This window comes from Esox lucius, chromosome 11, assembly GCF_011004845.1.
Source record: "Esox lucius isolate fEsoLuc1 chromosome 11, fEsoLuc1.pri, whole genome shotgun sequence".
NCBI classification, from domain to species: Eukaryota; Metazoa; Chordata; class Actinopteri; order Esociformes; family Esocidae; genus Esox; species Esox lucius.
The window spans coordinates 43,503,280-43,526,968 of NC_047579.1; the positions used below are offsets into that span (position 1 = coordinate 43,503,280).

At 44.8% G+C, this 23,689-nt stretch overlaps 1 protein-coding gene across 2 annotated transcripts in view; it reads right to left on the minus strand.

Moving 5' to 3' along the window:
* Positions 1–23,689, minus strand: part of si:ch211-278a6.1 (SRC kinase signaling inhibitor 1) — a 136,564-nt gene that overhangs the window by 112,130 nt on the left and 745 nt on the right. The window lies entirely within an intron of this gene.

Below are 23,689 nucleotides of genomic sequence, written 5' to 3' on the forward strand. Positions count from 1 at the left end.
AGAAGATACAGAGGTCTAACAGTAACATGTAACCCCTGGGAGGAGCTACCGAGGTCCAACAGTAACATGTACCCCTGGGAGAAGATACAGAGGTCTAACAGTAACATGTAACCCCTGGGAGGAGCTACCAAGGTCCAACAGTAACATGTACCCCCTGGGAGGAGCTACCAAGGTCCAACAGTAACATGCAAAGTAGACGATGAAAATATGAGTGTATTTTTGAAGGAATATGGTAGCCTATTAAGGAGCGAAGTTGGCCATCCAATAGCCAATCCAATCTTAACAAACTCGTTCTTCTGACAGGGAATCTACGTTAGCAAAGCCTAAACATTTCACAGACAATACTTTTTAGTAAAATGTTAAATATAAGCTAATAATATATAAACTAATAATATCGCTATAATTTCAATAACCCCCTGTAACTGCTTTATACAATTCAAGTACGTTTTTAGTATTGGAAAATGGATTGTAAACTAGTGAACCAGTGACTGAAGCTAGGGTAGAGGAAGAGCAAGCTGAGGGACAGTCAGCAGGAATTGGAAGACAGAGAGTAGTGAGACAGTGACTGACCCAACAGAGAGACAGCAGTGAACAAAGATTTTATTTGGGGATTATAGGAATACAATCCTGAACCATGAGCACACATAATACATGCTTAATATGAGTGTGTGTAGTCATAAAGCCTTTAACACATAGGGGCTTTCTAAGGTGTTGGTTCAATATTTTCACATTACAATACAAGTCATGTATAACTAGTTTTCCTATTAGTAACCTATTCACCCCCTTCTTTTAGCCAACCTGTAGGAAAACATAGGGCAAGTGGTTTTGATCCTGAATAACTTAAATGTAAATTATTTCATAGGACATGGATATCTGTAAAAACTCCAAAACAGTGTGACACGTAATTTTGTTGATTGGCTGTTCTCAGAAAATTTAGTTGCCACAATAATTATATAGGATTATATTTACATCTAAAAAGCTGAATGTGTATGCAGTGTTAGAAGAGCCATTCTTCTCAGCTTCATGGGAGATTTTTTAGAATTTCAGGAAATGTAGATTTAAAGTAACAAACATATCCTTGGAGAATATCTAGAAATTGTTTTAAAATATTATTAAGATAGGGAGGGGCCACAAAAAGTATTACATGATGGGACCCATGGCACCTATCGCTGTTATGCCTAGCCACGCCCCTTGACTCCCCTGGCCACGCCCACCGCCTAAACCCCTTTCTGTTACAGAGAAAACCCTGACATGTACTCCCTGGGAGTAGCTACTGAGGTCCAACAGTAACAGGTGTTAGGAATAGAGTAAGTTAAAATTCAGGTTAGAGTTAAGTTTACAGGTCCCCACAATGATAGGAATTCCTAAACAATGTGTGTGAGTCTGTGGGAAGCTCTGTATCTAAACTGGAAGATGATGACTTCATGTGTGCGTGTGAACAGGGCATAATTAGACACCTAGGTGACAAGAATTCAATCCTGTCGCTCAGCCATGGAGAGAATGCTCACTCATTCTCTCCCTCACACGATCTCACTCCTCGTCTCACTATATCCTGTCACACTGTCTCTCTCTTGTTCACACTCACTCTCTCTTTTTTCATCTCACTGTCTCCCACTTGCTCTCGCTCTGTCGCACTCTCTCTTTCTCTTTGTCCCCCCCCCCCCCCATCTCATTGCCACTTTCTCATCGCTCAGTCATTTACTTGCATGGCTGGCTGGCGATAATGGCCGATGTCCATAACACAAAGACTAACCCAGATTTAGTCAGAGAGAGAGAATGAGATAGAGACAGGAAGAGGATCTTTCTACTGGAGGTCACATGAGAAGCAACACCCTCCACAGGGGGTGAGGAATGGACTTGGTGTTCTTGGTCCGTCTCTCTCACTACTTTATGTCTCTGTGGAGAGGTGTGGATGAAAGCCTGAGTGTGGAGCTGCCTATTCAACATATCAGGCAAATATGCCCCACAGTCTGTCCATCCTAACCCTTTTCACTGTATTCTGAACATCCCGTCTGCCTGTCTGCCTGCCTGTCTGTCTGCCTGCCTGTCTGCCTGTCTGCCTGCTTGCATGTCAACACTTGGCTTTGAACCTTCTCTCCAATCAAACGTGGTGCCTGATCAGAAATGCAAATTTCTATGCTAATCTCACATTCCCTCATCGCCCAGCCGGTGCTGCGAGCTTCGTAGCCATGGTTACAGTAGAGGACAGTGAGTGTGGGGACGGGGAGCAGGCTGAGAGACACCTGAGGAGAGAGGGCGTGTCCGTAGTTCCTGCACCAACGACAGATGGACGGGCAACTGACAGAGATGCATGAAGAGGATGAAGATAAGTAAACATGGAAACGGGAGTGCAGATTTAGAGCAGCGCATTGGCCCCGCATCACGCATTACTGACTGACTGACTGGTTAACTGACTTGACCGGTGGACTGGTTGACTAATTGGCTGACTGACCCTCTGCAGCAGTGGTTTGTGTAGAAGTTATGAGCTGCCATTCCTTACTGGGTGCTAGGCAACATCTCAAACTGTCTCTGTCTCTCTTCATCTGTCACACCGTGTGAGAATGTGTATGTTTTGAATCAATTCAATTGAAAGTGGCTTCATTGGCAAGGGAAACATGTTTACATTGGAAAATAAAAGCAAAGGGATTTTAAGCTACATTACACAGAAAATAGTTTAAAAGGGTACATTGTTTCCATTTAAAATGTTCATTAAATAGTGTTTTACCAATGTGTAAATAGGAACATTATATAAAGGTATAGATATTATGCTTACAACGCTGTTTGTGCATCACTGGTCAGAAATCCTTCTGGTATGATTGCACATTGCAATATTGAATTGTTTTCAAAAGACTTGGTGGGTTTATGGGTTTGTGTGATATGTGCAAACCGTTTCTGTTCATTTTGGGTCAGTCACTCTGGTCAGGCATTCTTACGTTCTGCAAAGGATTTTGTTCATTTGGCATCATTCTCTCTGGAGCTGTGGCACTCATGGCTCCATGGTGGGGACCAGGGTTTAAAAAACTCGCCTCCAGCCTTGACTTCTGTCCACTTCACCCGTCTCCCGCCGACAGTTATTTTCATTAAAGGCATTGCAAAAAACCATAACATGTAAGTAAGGGCTCTTTACTCTCTTTAAAAAGAAACATTTTGGGTAAGTCAGTGTAGTCAGAGTCTGAAAGGTATCTCTCTTCGGGGTAAAGGTCGCTTCTCACTGTCCACGCCTGTCCACACCACTCTCCTTACCTTTCTCCAACTCGTCTCTCTCTCCCTCTCTCCCTCTCCCTCTCCCTCTCTCCCTCTCCCTCTATATCTCGCTGTCCTTCAGTTGTCCTTGCGTGCCCAGTGTGTTTGTCTCTCTGCAGCCTGCTTTAGTGAATCTGTGGGAGGTAGCTATGGGAGCTCTCTGTGTGGGAGAGGACCTCAGCCTCAATAGGTCCCTTATCGCAGTCGTTCACACTCCCCCCTCCCTCCTGCTGTCTCTCAATCTCTCTCTCCATCCCTTGGCAAGTGTCAAATATCACTTTTCTTTTTTTTTCCTTTGTTTTTTTTAACAGAGGATATGTAATCTCCCCACTTGTCAATCGGTCCCTCAGACAGTGACAGGCAGGCATACACGGAGCATTATTTTTAAAAAAGACGGAAAAAGAGCTTGTTTTGATTATTAAGTCTGCCTGTTAATTCTTTCAAGACAGCTATGAAAACTTCTCCATCTGGACAGAAATAGGCATCGGCAAGGATTTCCAGCTGTTACGACGCTTTGTCATGGAAATGAGTGGAAAGTCACTGCAGAGATGCTGTAGGAACGCCGTAATCCCCCGTAACCCGAACAAAACTTCGGAAAAGCTGTTAAACGTGCAGCAATCGTACGGCAGACTTGGAGGGGATGGAAACAAGGCACATTGTGAGCAGTTCGGGGAGGCGCTTATCTCTGTGTGTCCTCGTCACTGTTTTAGCGCCAGCAGCAAAACCCTCTGGGTGAGATGGCTGACGTGACAGATCTAATAAACAGGATGTGATTGCGGGAGGCTCAGTGGAGATTCATTATCATCCTCAGTCCTCATATGGATAATGCAGAGTGACGAGTCGGCCTCACAACAGACGCTCGGTAGGACCGGTACTCCGTTACGTCCAATGAGATCATCCTGGGGTTTACGACGACCGTGATGTTGGCCTTCTGTTGGAACTGGACGCCTGACAAATGATGACAGTTAGCCGAATATCTCATTGGGATAAAAATGCTAAGAGAAACTGATGTCCCTGAGCTGTCACAGACACCAGCCAGTCTGAACAAGGACAACATCGCAGGTATATAACAAGGGCCTCTGAATGGCAACACGTGACACTGAAAGAGGATTTGTGTCACATCACTTAACACAGAAACACTATCAAGCCAGCTTCCTTTTCTAATTTCCTCTGTACACGACACTGTGAGGTGATTCTCCATTCAAAATGAGTGGGTTTCTTGAGTATCATCTGTGCAACATGGTCTCTAGTCATTAGCATCCAGGCCTTTCAGTCTCAACGAGAGGAATAGATCATTTTCAAAGGAATGGAGGGACTGGAGGATAGGGTTGGGGGTAGTAGGGGCAGGAAGTTATGCATCAGATTTCCTGCTCATTCACCTCGATGATCAGTCTATCAGGTCTCTTTGTCCTCACACCATCTTGTCCATTCTCCTCTTACATTCAGCTGGCCTCAAGTTGGCCTTGGCTGCATTGCATCAGATATGCTTCATGGCACAGAAATACAGCAGCAACAAATACAGCCTTCACCCCAACTTATATTAACACACTGCCTACACCCACAACCTATATTAACATACAGCCTACATACCCAACCTATATTAACACATAGCCTACATCCCCAATATATATTAACACACTGCCTTCATCCCCAACTTATATTAACACACCACCTACATCCCCAACATATATTAACACACAGCCTACACCCCCAACCTATATTAACACACTGCCTACATCCCCAACCTATATTAACACACTGCCTACACCCACAACCTATTTTAACACACAGCCTACACCCCCAACCTATATTAACATACAGCCTACATACCCAACCTATATTAACACATAGCCTACATCCCCAATCTATATTAACACACCGCCTTCATCCCCAACCTATATTAACACACTGCCTACATCCCCAACCTATATTAACACATAGCCTACATCCCCAAACTATATTTACACACAGCCTACATTCCCAACCTATATTAATACACTGCCTACACCCCCAACAAATATTAACACACAGCTTACACCCCCAACCTATATTAACACACCGCCTTCATCCCCAACCTATATTAACACACTGCCTACATCCCCAACCTATATTTACACACAGCCTACATCCCCAACCTATATTAATACACTGCCTACACCCCCAACAAATATTAACACACAGCTTACACCCCCAACCTATATTAACACACCGCCTACAGCCCCAACCTATATTAACACACAGCTTACACCCCCAACCTATATTAACACACTGCCTACATCCCCAACCTATATTAACACACAGCCTACATTCCCAACCTATATGAACACACAGCCTACATCCCCAACCTATATTAACACACAGCCTACATCCCCAGACTATATTAACACATAGCCTACATTCCCAACCTATATGAACACACAGCCTACTTCCCCAAACTATATTAACACACAGCCTACATCCCTAATCTACATTCACACACAGTCTATATTTTCAACCTATATTAACACATAGCCTACATCCCCAACCTATATGAACACATAGCCTACATCCCCAACCTATATTAACACTTAGCCTACATCCCCAGACTATATTAACACACAGCCTACATCCCCAGACTATATTTACACACAGCCTACATCCCCAAACTATATTAACACACAGCCTACATCCCTAACCTACATTCACACACAGCCTATATTTTCAACCTATATTAACACATAGCCTACATCCTCAACCTATATTGACACACAGCCTACATCCCCAACCTATATTTAAACACAGCCTACATCTCCAAACAATATTTACACACAGCCTACATCCCCAAACTATATTAACACACAGCCTACATCCCTAACCTACATTCACACACAGCCTATATTTTCAACCTATATTAACACATAGCCTACATCCTCAACCTATATTGACACACAGCCTACACACCCAACATAAATGTACACATAGTATACACACCCAACCTAAATTCACACACAGCCTACACACCCAACCTAAATTCACACACAGCCTACACACCAAACTTATATTCACACACAGCCTACACAAAACAGAACACAGGCACTGGCTGACAGTATATACCCACTACCAATAGACAAAGACTGTAAAGGATTAAAGGAACTGTTGCCTCAGCCTTGGCAACGACAGAATCAGGAGCCAGCTAGGCTTGCCAGCTGTTTGCTTTAGGATAATTGCCTCACAAAAACGAAACACGAACAAAGCTGACAGGAAAAATGTCTGCTTAAAAAAAGCACACCGCATTTCAGGGGCCACTGAAAGTTCACCCTACGGGGAAAGAACTGGCTTACCTACAGGTTTTCATTGCTGGGCTGTGGATTGAAAAAAGGTGCCCTTTAAGAAGCATGGTTTGCTGCTTCATGAAGCTGTACTTACCCCCAGCGGCAGATCCCTTCCTGGGTCCTGGGCAGCCTCCCTGCCCGCCTGCGGAAACAAACACCTGGTAGTCCTGACCAAACATACCCCTGGCACTGCCCGGCTCTACCAGCCTGTCTGCCTGCCTGCCTGTCTGTCTGTCTGTCTGTCTGTCTGTCTGCCTGTCTGTCTGCAAGCCCTAAGCACCACCCACCCTACTGGACTCTGAACCCACGATGGCCTGACAGACTCTAGTGTCCTCTACATACTGAAACACAGCCAGTCCAGTCCAGAGGCTGGAGGAACATCGTATAGGAGACGTCCTATAGAAGGCAGTACAGACCTCCGTCCCCAGGCCCTCCCTCAGTCTACACAACCACGCTTCAGTGAATGTGTGTGTTAAAGGGAAGCAAGAGAGAGAATTGAAAAGGGAGTGACAGAGGAAGAGGGCATGCTAGCTGAGGAGAGCACCCCCCCCCCCACACACACACACACACACACACAAGCCCACCACATTCTCCCAACATATCTGTCCTCTTCAGGTTATTCACAGCCAGGATGGAGACGAGGGCTTCAGGGCGCAGAAGCACTTCCCTCCTCTTACCCCCTCCCTGTGTAAGAAAGGATGTTTCTGGCCCATATAAGGTCTGGGATAAAAGAGCTGCCCTGGATGACAGAGTGATTACAGGAGCAGAGGTTAGTGCCCAAAGTGGTGCTTCTGTCTTTTTACATCTCCCCCTCCCTCCCTCCCTCCCTCCATCCCTCCCTCTCCCCCTCCCTCCCTCCCTCCCTCCTCTCTTCTCTAGGTGTAGTGGTGCGGTCAGTGGTAGACAACATACAGGTACCGTCTACAGGAAAGTTGACATATGACTGTAAACATCAGACGATGAGGATTTAAGATAATGGGACATGGATGAGCATATGGTCCACACGGATGAGTATATGGTCCACACGGATGAGTATATGGTCCACACGGATGAGTATATGGTCACCACGGATGAGTATATGGTCCACACGGATGAGTATATGGTCCACACGGATGAGTATATGGTCCACACGGATGAGTATATGGTCCACACGGATGAGTATATGGTCCACACGGATGAGTATATGGTCACCACGGATGAGTATGTGGTCCACACAGATGAGTATATGGTCCACACGGATGAGTATATGGTCCACACGGATTCACAGCTTCAGTGCACGTAGACGCACAAAGATGAGCTGAGTTTGCAGGGCAGGATAGTGCATCTGTTTACACACAGCCACTAAACTCTGTGCAAATACACACACACACACACACACACACACACAGAGCATGCAGAGTTATGGATTACTGCACCAGTACACCCGGTCACACACTAATGCCCGCTGTACGCTACTGAGATTCTGTAATGCAAAATGTCACATGTAATCTCACACTACACAAATACACACGTGCATTCAAAGAGTGAAGTCAACAACACACACCAGTGTTTACACTACCCCTCACACTCACCTAAACACTGTTTATCACGCTCACTCACACAGCTGCTTTAATGTCCACTGTTCTTTCATGTCTCCTGGTCAACAGTTTCTCTGTGTTTTTATTGTCTTCTCATTTAATGGTCCTCGGGAAAGGCCTGAGTACAGTGGAGGCTAATAGAGCCTGCATCAGGACTCGGTGCTTTTGGCTTACGTAATGGACAAGCGCTCAGTCACTGGGGAAGACGGACACCCACGGAGGACACACAGGACAGAGAACTACAAGGCAGGAACTGGGGAAGACGGGCACCCAAGGAGGACACCCAGGACAGAGAACTACAAGGCAGGAACTGGGGAAGACGGGCACCCAAGGAGGACACACAGGACAGAGAACTACAAGGCAGGAACTGGGGAAGACGGGCACCCAAGGAGGACACCCAGGACAGAGAACTACAAGGCAGGAACTAATGTCGTGCTGAAGTCAACATCAACACGACCACGCAACCCTGAAGGTCATTGTGCGTGTCTTCTCAAAATGCCTGAGAACACCAAGAAAAAGGAAGCAGCAGAGGTGAGGCACTCCAGAGGGCTGACGGATGTGGAGCGAGGGGCCCAGGGAATCATGGGAGTGCATCTCATACCGTACACAGCCTGAGCTAATACAGAGAAAAGCAGTCCACCCGGGGGCGGAGGAGCCGCCGGGGTTCAACGCATTTCATTCAGTGTAGAAGTCTATTTGGATCAGTATAAATTACTTACTGTATTTACAAGAAAACTGTTATGATACAGGCATTGTTCGAGGTCGTGGAATTTGGTGGAAGCCACTAAGGAGGAGCCAGCAACCGCCAACGTGAAACACTGGCGTGCCTGCCGAGATGCAATTACCCTCCATTCACCCGAAGGGACAAAACACCAGCAAACCTACATACAAACCGCTAAACCTATTAATCAATGCGCGAGGAGATTTTTTAATCCTTCAGTTTTGCCAGATGCTTCTCCCTTCCCCTTTTCTGCCCACCACCAAATTGTCCCTCCTTTTTTATTTTGTGTCCAATTAGAGTGATTATGTGTCAAAGCGGGAAGCGTAATAGGGTGATTATGATAATGGCAGTGTCAAATCGACGTGACTTCCCTCCTGAATGCGGCACAGGTGCGAGGGAACGGCAAAGCCATCGCTATTCCGTGCATGAGCCTTGGCACACGAGAGGGCGGAATATGTTTCAACTGGGGGGCGAAAAGATGAGGGATATAAAGGAACCATTGAAGTCTTGGTGACAGTAATTTATGCTTGATTTGGAATGGAAGCTAGAGGTGTCGCACCCTGATTTCTCTAATTGCTCTCAGCCTCTTTCAAGCGCCCTGCTGTGGAAGCTACAAGAAGTCGGAATACAAACACCATTCAAATTTCCTCTAGCTTGGAATCCTAAAGGAGAAGGAGCTGATTGGTCTCATTCACAGACTTGAGTGTGACGGCGTGAAATTAGAACGGATGTCCTTCAAACTCATCAATGTCATCAAGGCCCCATTCCGACGGCATCTTTCAGTCTCGAAATGGCTGAGCTCAGTCAAAAACAGTGGCTCTGTGGAGCCGGAACCAATAGCGGCTGGGGTCTCCATGGCAGCAGCCAGCCGATGAAAGGCTGCAGCACAGTGAGGTACGGACGAAGAGACCTGAGGCGCGTCACAAACTGCACCCCACGCCCTGTGAGTCGTAGCCCTGGCCAAGGCAAAGACGTCGGAGGGGAGAACAAAAGGGCCGAGCAGAGCCAGTGTGTAGAAGCGTCCCTGGACCCATGCATCAACCACCCACCAAACAACACAACAGAGGGAGAATAAAAATCAATACAGCCTCACGCGATGGCCAGCCACTCGTACATTCAACTGCGGGGCGAGAGGCAAGAGAGAAGGAGCGGGGGGAGGGTGAGAGACAAGGAGACGGAGGAAGGAGAGGAGGAGAGGGGAGGTGTGTGGAAGAGACTAAGGAGGGAATCCGGTACATTCTGAAGGCCAATGCTGCACTCTCTCGTTATATTGCTGCTCCAAGCCCTACTTTATTTTCTCTCCTTTTTTCTCTCTCCATTTGTCTCTTCTATGTGTGCCCTGTACCTTTCTCCCTTTATATCCCCCTCTCTCCTCCTCTCTCCTCCCTCCTCCTCTCTCCTTCTCCCTCCTCCTCTCTCTCTCTCTGAACTTGACTGGGTGATTTATCCGTTTCAATCTGATACAATTATTTTCCACACGTACATAATGAAAATGTCACACATTACGCAGTGGATGTGTGTATATGTGTGTTTAAACATTTCATTGATTCTAGTGAAGACATCCATTTCCTGGTCAGTATTCCCTTATGCCCACATATATTCAATTAATGGAAGCATGTACTGTAAATCTCAACCAAGAAGTTGCCCTCAAGACATAACTGAATGTGTCTTACTAAACAAAATATCAATTGTCTGAAGTGATCTCTTGTTTAAAGTGAACCACCACACTATAGGAAACATTATGCCACATTCACTTATCATATCAGCTGACACAGAAAGTCAGACAAATCAGCTCCTTTATAAATACAATAGATTATATACTAGAGATTATATATAATCAAATTGGAATTTAGAGACGCCCTATGGCTGTCCGCCATATAGATGTGGAGGAGGATAAAACACGGCTCTGAGTAGCAGCAGACTGGATCCAGGAGCAGCAGAGTGGATCCAGGAGCAGCAGTGTGGATCCAGGATCCAAGTTGAACTGGGAGGTTAATAAACAGGTGGGCGGGGGGACCCAGACCTGTGAGTGACATTCTTCCTGGACCAGGCTGGGGTGCTGACCGGGCAATGTACCTGGGGAATCAAGTGACTCGTGAAGGGCCCCGCTAAGCTTCTAAAGGACATCTGGAGCCTGTCTCATCAGCATTACCCATGAATCATTCAAACACGCCCGTCACTACCTGACCCTCTCGCGTACGCACACGCACGCGCACGCATGCGCACGGACATGTGATTCTAAATGGAATCTACAACGTATGTGCTGCAGCATCAACAGGCTTTTGGCCAAGCGTGTTTGTGACAGGTGACTACAACCAAAAATGCTTTGATGAACACAAATAAGTACGTGAAAACGGTTCAACACACAGCAATGTGTTTGTCTGAGCACGTCAGTTGGCGGGGGAGCCTCTGAGTGTTAACGTTTGTGTTAGCGCCGGAAAAAGGATGATGCTATGGCCGCAAAATAATGAAAGTGAATTAGTGCCTTTGTCTGCAACATCCAGCCACGCTCAGCTGATGTTTTCCTGTTCTCAAGTTGCCGTTATCGTTTTACAAAGGGGGAAAGCATACAATGCGTTTTTTTTTCCAATTTCATTTGTTTTTGCCAGGCAGCACTGAAAGACATAAAAACAATAAGGAGTGGTCCAGAGTAACATGCAGCTATCATTTACATGATTTTTTCTCAAATAATCATTTTTAACGAAAGCTGTGAAATATAAAGCACACCCCTGCAATGTGGCGCACATCAACAGTCTCCTGGCTGACTGAGGATTTCAACATTCTCTTCTGGGTTGTTTGCAGCAGAGAGAATTAAGCTGTTACCCAAGTTATCAGTTGATTCCCATTGTTTACCTGGATAGCCTGTATCTGGACTGCCTGTATCTGGGCTGCCTATATCTGGGCTACCTGTATCTGGGCTACCTGCATCTGGGCTACCTGCATCTGGGCTACCTGCATCTGGGCTACCTGTATCTGGACTACCTGTATCTGGACTACCTGTATCTGGACTACCTGTATCTGGACTGCCTGAATCTGGACTGCATGTATCTGGACTGCTGACGTAGAGCAGGACAGACCACTAGTGTGAGGATGTACTCTGTGTGTGTCTGTGTCTGTCAGCCTTGTCTGATACTTTCTGAGCCCCTGTCTCTTTGAAACCACCAGAAAGATTTAGAGATGAAATTGGACTGGAAACATGACGAAGACTTGAATGACAGAGATACTGCAGCCACCTATCCGTCCCACTGTCAATCTGCTTTCCATCTCTGGAGCATCTGTTTGGCAGCAGGGAGAGAGGACCGGCCAAGGGTCGATATGCCCCTATTTCTGCCAACACTAACTGCATGCTAGCTTCTCATTACAGTCCAGCTGCCATTGTTCTCTGTCCACAGGAGGGGAGAGAGGCGCTCCCGTCAAGAATGTGGATTATCTGTTTCTGATCCTCGATATCGATAGACAATGGCCACGTCCTGGTGTGTTGAGATACAGCTGGCATGGGACAAACTGTACACCTGGACTGGTTGATTAGTAACTAGCACCAAACCTGGACTGCTGACTAGTAACTAGCAGAACATATGGACTGGTTGACTAGTAACTAGTAGGACACATGGACTGGTTGACTAGTAACTAGTAGGACACAGACTGGTTGACTAGTAACTAGCAGCAAATCTGTACTGATTGACTAGTAACTAGTAGGACACATGGACTGGTCGACTAGTAACTAGCAGCAAATCTGGACTGGTTGACTAGTAACTAGTAGGACACATGGACTGGTCGACTAGTAACTAGCAGCAAATCTGGACTGGTTGACTAGTAACTAGCAGGACACAGACTGGTTGACTAGTAACTAGCAGCAAATCTGTACTGATTGACTAGTAACTAGTAGGACACATGGACTGACTGAACAGTAACTAGCAGGACACATGGAGTGTCCTGAATTTCTTGGCAAAATTAGGAAAGGCCAAATGGTCGTATGTTTAGGACTGCTTCCAAATAGGTGTTTAGAGAATCAAATGCATGGGAACGTATGCAGTACAACGTAAGCTGTTGCGCGGAGGCGTGTCTAAGCAAACTGAGACATGGTGCATTCGCCACGCCAAAGAATGAGAGCTCTGGGGTTTTAAACAGAAATGGACTCTTCAATTAAACACGGAAAAAACAGGCCGGGCCTGTGTACGCGTGTATATGTGTGTATGTGTGTATGTGTGTTTTGTGTCTGATGTACTCTCTAGTGTAAACAACCAGTAATTGGCCTGTGCGGTTAACTGGGGAAGCTGAGGTAGTTCGGCGGAATTGCGCTTGCCATGTCTGTGTGATAAGCAGCGCCAATGTTAGGTTCCATCACCGTAATTAACAAGTGCGGCTTGAAGCGCCCTCCTTTCCTCCACACAGCCCCTCCAAGCCAACCCTCTGCATCTCCCTCGACCTCCCAGCGATGCTGAGATCACACCTTGGTGGTTTCCTAGTAACCGGGGAGGTTAGAGGAAGTGGGAGGGGCATGATGGGGGATGCAGTTTCATGTGCCCGGCGTTTGCATGCTCTGTGGGTGTGTGTCTGTCTGAGTCTGTGTATGTGCACGTGTGTTTGTGTAAGCAGGTGGGCGTACACGTATAAATGGATCACATTTTTTTGCTGTAGAGGGAACATTTTCCAGCCATAACGGCATTCCCACACAGCTCCCCTCGGCGTGTGTCAAGGTCAAACATCACAGGGGCTTCCTCTTACTGCAACAGAAAACACTGGATAACCTCAGACACTCTTTAACTCCCGGTAGCTGCCAATAACACGCTCTTACAACCGGATGCATTATCTCCTATGAACTCATCTCCATTTTGCTGTTTGTTCCTGTCCCTCCCCTCTGCCATGTACCAACTCGCTCTTATAAATACCTCCTGTGCTGGTTTTGCTCTCACTCCGTCAACCACGGTCACACAATCAGATGCAGACACCTGAATGGGAAGGAAAGGCTGAGGTCTGAGGGTGACTTTCTAGTACACAGGAAGTGCCACGCAATACTCCCAGAGGGTTTACTCTGGACTGATGTGAAAATGACACCTTTGTCCAGCTCTCTAGGGAGTGTACTTTGGCCGAACCGGCCACAAGTAGGGCCAATCAGGCAGGGGCCCAGTTTCTAACCTGAAAGGGAAACTTAACTCATCAAACACAAGGGCTGATTTAAATGTAAAAATATTTTTTCACTTCATACATCTGACTGTAAAAACGACCAATTTCAGCTGTGAATTCTGAAGATAATTGAAATCTTCCTGAATTCTCCACACAGGTTGAAATATATAATCAGTGCCTAAGATTAGGCTTGAGTGAGATATGCCTCCGCCACCACACACACACACACTACAGACGTTGTTGTGGCCAGTCTGGACTACGATTGGCAGGCCAAATAGCTGGTGTCTTGGGCTGATTTAAAGTCGTTTCTTTCTCATTAGTGTTTTTAGACTTGAGAGTCAAAATAGATGGATGCCGCCCAATTTATTGATCAGAAGAAGTCTCTCTTTTCTCTCTTTCTCTCTGAAATGTGGTGTGTCTGGGCAAAGTTCTGATATTTTCACACAGCACCCTATAAAGATTCACGGCATGACCATGGAGTATACACTACCGTTAAAAAGTTTGGGATCCTTGTTTTCAAAAGAAAAAGGAATTAAAATAATTATAATAATAACATCAAATTGATCAGGAATACAGTGTAGATACTGTTAATGTCTAAAATGACTATTGTAGCTGGAAACGGCAGATTTCTAAAGGAATATCTACAAAGGCACACAGAGGCCTATTATCAGCAACCATCAGTCCTGTGTTCCAACAATACGTTGTGTTTGCTTATCCAAGTTTATCATTTTAAAAGGCTAATTGATCATTAGAAAACTGCTTTGCAATTATGTTTGCACAGCTGAAAACTGTTGGGTTGATTAAAGAAGCAATAAAACAGGTCTTGAAAGCAAAGTTTCAAGGACACACTCATTATTTCAATTAATAATCATGCAACAATTGTCCTTAGAGATTATTGATCAAATGGCTTTCCTAGACATTACTTTTACTGTAGGGCTTTGTGGCTATTGCTGTGAAGCAAAACCTGTTTTAAATGTATATTATTTAACATCATTTCCTTCCATGATACTGAGGTCTAATGAATAAGTTATGCATTTCTGGTTCCTCTTGTCTAGACCAAATGCTATTTCCTGGTTAGAAGCATTGCAAAACAACCGTCTGAATAGTGCAATGGATGATGGTCCATGTCTTGTGTGTAACAGGACAGTTAGCTGCTGCTTTGTGCTTTAGCTCAAGGGAATCCTACTACAATTCTCAGCTCATTCATACATATTACAGCAATAAGATATTCATAGGAGTCCTTGTAAAAAGGGTAACTCTTGGTGGAGAGGATGAGAAGTGGATTTGAATAGTATGCCACAAGGTCACCGCACAGACTTTTGTCCAGCAGAGAGTTATGTTCACATGAGGAGGCGCAACCCACTGAAACACACATTCTCTCTCACACACACACGTGCACGCACGCACACGCACACACACACACAAAGATAGCAAATGTCTGAAAGAGATGGTGTTAAGCTAAACATGAACCTAGCTAGACAACGTCATGAATCCCTCGCTTCCATTCTGTCCATACTCTCTCCACCCTCTAACACAGATGAGCTGACATTCACCTTTCAGTGCAGAGAGCAGCACTACACACCCGGTTCAACCCCATTGCCCCCCCTCTAGTACAGAAACTCCTTTCACTTTAGCCATGAAGGGGACGATGAGCAAGGAGAAAGAGGAATATTTGTGGTGAAGGGGTTACATCTACATTTGCTACGGTTGAGCCTCCTTCATTTAGTTTATTATTTTCTATTATTTATTTAAATAGTTTTGGTTTGTTAATTGTTTTTGTTGATAATTCCTTATAAGAAATAATGTTTATTTTTTATAAATGAAGGGGAAAAGAAACCTTCCTGAATCCTGTCACCGTTCACAATTGACTGATTATAACCTAAATGTGCAAAGAATAAAAGTTAGGCACATTTTCTTTCTTGAACTATGTTGTATTTCTTATCTCCAAAAAATATTGGAACCGGAACTGGGATTTCGATAATCAGAATCAGAATCGGATTGAAATGAAATTGAAATGATACTCAACTCTAGATGTTACCTGACAATTAACCAACGGATAAACCTCCACATGTCAGTGGAAGGATGGCGGGGCAGAAAGAAATGGACTATATTTGGATCCAGTGTGTTTCAGGGCTTTCTGCTTTGTATTCTGGCCAGTCGCGCTGTTCTCATTGGTGTGAATGAATGCAGAAGAAATGGGTGAAGAACAGAGGTAGGTGGTGGTCTGTCAAACTAAGGGAGAATGACGTGACTCATTACCATGTCCTTATCCTGCTTCCCTGTACTAACGCCACCCCATCTCGCTTTTATTCCTCTACTTTTCTCTCTCTTCTCCTGCCTCTTTGTCTCTTTCTCTCTCTCTCTCGCACATGTCCTCCACTGCCTCAATCCCTCTTTCCCCCTCTCTCTCCTCCCCCCTTTTCTCTCTCTCAAACGACCCCTCTTTTGCTCTCTCTGAGATTTTTTAGTTTTAGTTAGTTTATTTTCACTAACATTTCCCATTTAATTCTTCGTTCAGCAGCCAACACATCTCTGTTTTGTGGGAATATAAGCTAACCACCATCTTGAAAATATATTTTATCATTGTGCTCAATATGTGGATGTGTATTTATTAATTTGTGTGTGTGTGTGTGTGTGTATGCCCTTGATCTAACTCACACATACAGTATACCTCTCTATCTGGGTTCTGTACCACTCAGATGAGTTTATTAATGGTTCATCCTAACTCACAACCCTCTCTGACTAATTTATGATCCCATCATCACTGTTTCATCAAGTCCAGTCTCTAACCAACATGCTGAGGTGGAAACAAAATAACCAAAGACGGCAAAACGCAACACCGCATATTCACCTCAGCTTTCCGACAGGAAGTTAGGTCACCTCTCCCTGCCCCATGCTGAAGAACAAGTGGAGATGCATTCAAAAGACACGGTTTGTCGGACCCATAGTGTTCTCTGGGGATTCGAGAAAAGGACAAATTGCTGAAAGCCAATGGTATTACTCTGAACAGTAACGACAATTTACAATAATGTCTTACCTACTCTAATTTCATCCATCCCTCTTGGGGAGACGAGCACAGCCACCGGACTGGGGACAAGGACTGGTCGTCATGAGTGTAATGACAGACGGGAAGGAGCATAGTTCCTAGAATGACTCCCATCCTTGCAGTGACTAGACCAACTGGTACGCAACCGTCTACACAACATCAAACAGGACATCGATCTAGTTGATTTTTCAACAGCGGTATGATGAAAACATGCTAAAAAAAGGCAAAGAGAACAACCGAAAAAGGTAAAGAATTGTCTTGCTGGCACTGTCTGTAGCGTCTCCAGCCTTGAGAGAGGTACCAAAAACCCTCAGACAGTTGAACAAAAACAGTAGTTTAAGTAGAAGAGCAGCAACTTGCAATTGGAAAAGAAATTGGAAATCAACAGAGCGTGAAAGCACACAACAGAGAACGCTGCAGTCATGTGACTACCGAAGCACCCTCCCGTCTCCGTGACGACAGGGAGCAGCCAATCACCATGATGGGTGCAGGAGAAAGCGGACAGGATCGAACACCTCTGATTATTCTATAAGTCACAGATTAATTTGTTCTAAATCCTGTTTTCTCAAATTTAAAGATGTTAAAGGGAATTGCAGAGGGGGAGTGAGTGAATGAAACAGGCATAAATCTGTCTAATGCCCTGAGGAAAGTTAATAATCGCCTGTAGCTACTAGACCTATTCAAACATCATAACTGCAATAGCACAAACTACCCTGACCAGATCAATCGGGCACAGTGTCTGTAACATCTACTTGTCACTTGTTTATTTTGTCTATAAACATCAGATGATACTGTCATTAGCTGAGTTAGTCTTTCAATGTATTTTGTTGTATAGGACCCACGGAATATTAGCTGCCATCATGGACTCAGTTAATGGGATCCCATAAAAAATACATCTAAATAACAACATTCTGTAATGTTGATGTATGTGAACATTAGTCTGGGCTCTATCATCAGACAAGCAGAAAAGTGCCAACTGTATTTCTACAGACTAAAAAACATTTGAAGAAACTTTTCTGAATTTCTGGCAAACAACTTATGCAGATCTTTTGTCACATTAATTAATGCTACTTTTCCAACAGTTTCTAATGGCCTTTGATGGCTTTGCACAACAGAAAATGTAAACTTTTACTGATTTATTTCCAGCCAAATACATTTAATGAAAGCTAATTTCAGATCTGTAATGGGCAGATATTTTTCTATCATCTGTTAAAAGAACTTTTGCCAACTACTCAGCAAGATACAAAAAGATATGAATCAAAATATACTGCTGTGGAAACTTGAAAAATTCAAACATTCACAACCATACACAGACATCAACATCTACCCTGTAGTGATCCCTGCATGGCGACACGGACCTTTGATAAACACATGTAATATTCAAACCCTTGAATTATTAATGACCTTCAAAGCTTAGTGGTGCAACTGTGAACGATTCATGATACATGCTATCCCTTTTGGAATCATCCAATCCCAAACACAAGTATAATTTTGCTCTGTTGAAGCGCTTAGTCTTCCTTCTTCTCCCACGGTGATAAATCACACATGAATATGCAAATAATCTGCTATCTGTAACCCATCTGCTGACAGAGAGGATCACCATCAACCCCTGTTCTAAACCAACGCTATTTCTCTCGACAGGCATACACATAGGCAAAAACCAGTACAGACACACAGGCACGCACGCACGCACACACACACACACATTGTGACAAGAGTAAGGCCCTGACTTCCTTCATGCCTAATTGTACAGCACTATGAATTCTGGGAAGGGGTCTATAGATCTTATCTGATCTGTGTGTCCATCATAAGGCCTTACACACCATTTGGAAATTTGTGAAGGAAATAAAACACACTTAAATCGCTCCTGCCACCAAATTTGAAATTTGTCGTTTTGTGGGGAAACAAAAAGTTGGTCATAGCAAAAACAATGTGGATGCTATGGAGAAATATAAATGTTGCGTGGGTTATGTGTGTCTGACACATAAGTGCATAAATCATTTGAGGATATTCGTATTATAACAACATTTGGCATTGCATGTTGCAAACACAGCCAATAATATGTAAATGCAAGACAAATCCTATTGAACACAGTGGCAGGAAAATGTCACTGACACTGTGTCTCCTTATCTCTTACACAATGTCTCAGACACCAGCACACCTAAACGTGGCATCTGTGAAAACCACACTTCAATAACCAGGTCTTGGATTGGGGTGGTTATACATGGCCTGCAGTTGTGAGACCAGTGGGACACACCAGCAATTCTCTAAACTTTGTGTAAGTGGCAGACAGTAGAGAAATTAAAAGTAAATTCTTTGGTAACAGCTATGCTGATATTTCTTCAGTCACCATGACGACTGCGCGCACTCGCAAAACCTGAGAGATCTGTGGCAGTGTGTTGCGTGACACAGCTGCATATTATGTGAGTGGCCTTTTATTGTCCCCAGCAGAAGGTGCACCTGTGTAATGATCACACTGTTTCATCAGCTTCTTGACATGCTACACTTTTGATTATTCTGGCAAAGGACAAATGCTCACCAGCAGGGATGCAAACAAATGAGTGCAGAACATTTGAGATAAATAGGCCTATTGTGCCTTTGGAACAGCTTTTTTTTTTTCATATCATAATGAAATAAAGGATTAAGGAAACTGAGCTATGCAGCTGTGAAGCAATGCATCATCACCAGCCAATCGTAACACTGTGGTCACGTGCTTTGTACAGTTGAGATGTGGGGAATAAGACAGTATCTTGCAAGACAAAATGACATCAGGAGATATTGTTCTCTGGCATATTATATAGGAGGAATTAATTAACACACACAAGTACAGAAAAGTATGCAACCTTAAGCAGACATAGTATAAGGAGCTGCTTCACGCTGAAATTAACCAATTAACACACTGACATGTTTTTAAACTGGAGAGGAGCACAGGCCTTCTGCTTGAGAGAACATAGGACCTTAGTCCTTCTATTAAAGAGAACACAAGAAAGGCCTTCAACTAGAGAGAACATAGGAACACAGGCCTTCTACTAAAGGGAACATAAGAACCCAGGCCTTCTATCAGAGAGAACAAAGGAACCCATGCTTTCTCCTAGAGAGAACATAGGAACACATGCCTTCTACTAAAGGGAACATAGGAACCCAGGCCTTCTATCAGAGAGAACAAAGGAACCCATGCTTTCTCCTAGAGAGAACATAGGAACACAGGCCTTCACTAGAGAGAACATAGAAACACGGGTCTTCTACTAGAGGGAACATAAGAACAAAGGCCTTCTACTAAAGGGAACATAGGAACCCAGGCCTTTTATCAGAGAGAACAAAGGAACCCAGGCCTTCTCCTAGAGAGAACATAGGAACATGGGTCTTCTTCTAGAGGGAATATAGGAACACAGGCATTCGCCTAGACAGAACATAGGCCATAGGCCTTCTTGGGTCTCACATTAAACAACTCCTATTCTGAACCAACACAGCATTGGCCTTGGTAGGGTGGCTGTGTTGCTATGTGTTATCTTTCCCATGTTATGAAGGGAAAGTGGTTATGTGTCAGTTAGCACACAAGGTCCAACTGAGATTTGGCTTCCACATTTGGTAGCTGCCACGATGAGTGCCCAGGGAGCAATTACAGTTAACTGCCAGAACAGCAGATTTTTTGGGGGGATATCTTGCCTGCCACCGGATCTAGCAACTTTAGGTTATTGGTTTAAAGCTCTGGGCTCTAGGACGCCTGCGGGCCCATATGGACATTAGCTCTGTGATAATGGACTGTTTCCATCACGGCTACAGGGTCGTTATCTCCCTGGCCTACAGCATCTGGGCAGCACCCCTACCTCTCCCCTCTGACATGACTTCTGCCCAATGGCCACAATTCCTCCTCAATCAAGGGATTATCACCTGGCTACATACCAGTGTTGTTAAGTGTATGTGACCTCACACAGCCAATGGACTCTATACTCCACACAGTGCACAAGCTCAAGAGGAATATTTTGTATTTAATGTATATAATATCAATTTGAATATTTTTTTTTTTTTTTGGGGGGGGGGTTAATGCATTTAAAATACATAAAAAACACGAAAATAAAAACCAATTTCTTATGATATTTTCAATGTACAGTAAATTATTGTAAATTAAAATAAAAAATGAATACATTTTGCATAACATTTTACATTTAGATAATGAGACTGCTGTCCTACAGTTGAAACTATCACTCTATGAAAGAAACACAGTTCCTCCTGGGAAACCGCCCTCCCTCGGGCCTGTTTGGAGGATGGTCTGCCCAACAGTGCCACATTGGAAGGCATGAATCACAACAGACAGCATGTTACAAAGGGAAAGAAGATGGGTTTATGTTATTTTTATCCTCCCAGGTGCCTACAAAGACTGACCAATGAGGGGTCTTGCCTTGCGGGCTCCTCCCAGCTGTCTCGGACCAGTCAGCCGGCCGTTATGAAAACATCTGGTGGGTCAGGACAGGGGTGGGAGCCCTTTGGTCTGGATGTGGAGGATAATTCAAAGATGCTCTGTTTTGACAGAGAAGACGCCTGTGTCTCAGCGATCCAGCCTACTAATCCTTCCAATAGCCAGTCAGCAGACAAACCCAGAGAACAAGCATGAAGAATAAAAGACAGGCGAGAGTTCAAAGCAGCCCAAATACACTGCTTTCTCCACATATGACCACTGACCGTAGCCATTTTGTGAAACAGCCGTTTATATCTTTCAGATCCTTATCCTTTTAGAAAGTGGCTTCTTTGAGGCGTTGGAGAATTCAATGCTCTGTTTGGCTACATCAAAAGATGAGACTTCTCTTTGGATCCAGACCCAAATCCATCAGGACCAGGTCACTCTGCGTATGTACAGGTTCTACCTCAACCCATATTTAATGGTTCTGCAACCTTTCCTCTATGCTCCGCAGCCGTGCACCGTATTTAATCTATTTCAGAGATGATTCAACGACCAAATTAATAATAAAGGCCTTGACTAAGTGAAACAGATTAGTTAGCTCATGTCTACACCAACATAATTGGGAAACGGTTTCGGGTCCCCCAGGAGAGGTTTGAGAACCAGTTTAGTGGCATACCGTCTCATCCCTCTTCAACTTGCCTTTATTCTCCAATAGTCTTTCACTCCCTCCCTTTTACTTGTCCACTCGGTATCACTCTCTTACTGGGTTTTCTCCTTAGGAATCAGACAGTACCCAGTTGGGGGGGGGGGGGTGGGGTAGAAACCGGCTTCTTCAAGCTACGTCCCTCCTTCCCCTTGTTCAACACGAATGTCAGTCAACCCTCTCTCTGCCCTATTTCTGTACCTCTGCATCTCTGCAAGGCTCCCTCCATATCTGGCTTATCAAAGACGCACATCTATCCCCTGAGTGGTGAGGTATGCCAAGAGCACTCTTTCTTCTTCATTTATTTCTCACTTTAAAGCACCCCCCATGGACACACACACACACACACACACATATTTTGCTTCCTCTCTCACTTTCTCTCCAAGAACGTATTTGTTTTTGACCTGTCTCGCTTCATTTTTAGCATTGCCTCTGGTGCACGCTTCACCTCCGCACTCCTACGGTAAGGGCGATCTTTACAGCCACCCTGTCTGTCTGTTGGAGACAAAAAACAAACCAAACCTGCATTGACTTCTGGAAATGGAAGGAAGACGCAGACAGAGACACGGGTGTACATTTTGGGGGTGAAAGCAGGGGCACGACTCTGATAAATATAAAAAGAGTCAAACTCCCAGAACGTTGACCGTGACACCGCAATATACAACATAAACCCGAGCCCCTGGACAGAGAGAAAGAGAAATGTGGAGAGAGAACGGAAGAGAGAGAAAAAAGACAGGGAGAGAGGAAGGAGAGAGAAAAAAGAGGGATTGGGAGAGTGAAAGACAGAGGAACAGAGACAGAGTGAGGGAGAAACACATGCCTCTTCAACAGGACACCACCAGGAAACAGAGCAAACAAACCCACTCCCACTTTGACCTGTTACATACACACACAGACACACACACACACACATTGCCTGTACTCCGCTTACCCACTTCATTCAGTTCTTACTCTCTCTCTCACACACACAAATACACTCCTCGGAACGCTTCACTTCTCTGAGGCTTTCCCATGTGACTGACATATGCAGCTGTTGCTACCACCACCAACTCACACACTGGTACTTCCACCTTCTGTTCACAGCACACACAGTCACACAATGTCAAACAGACACACTCGCACAATCACACACTCACACAATCACACACATACACAGAAACATGTCAGAACTACCCAAGCTTCCTCCCATTACTGGCTTTCTTGTGCATGTACACATCCTGCAACCTCCACCCAGTTCCTCCATCTTCCCCAGCATAACCCCACATCCTGCAACCTCCACCCAGTCCCTCCATCTTCCCCATCATAACCCCACATCCTGCAACCTCCACCCAGTCCCTCCATCTTCCCCAGCATAACCCCACATCCTGCAACCTCCACCCAGTCCCTCCATCTTCCCCAGCATAACCCCACATCCTGCAACCTCCACCCAGTCCCTCCATCTTCCCCAGCATAACCCCACATCCTGCAACCTCCACCCAGTTCCCTCCATCTTCCCCAGCATAACCCCACATCCTGCAACCTCCACCCAGTCCCTCCATCTTCCCCAGCATAACCCCACATCCTGC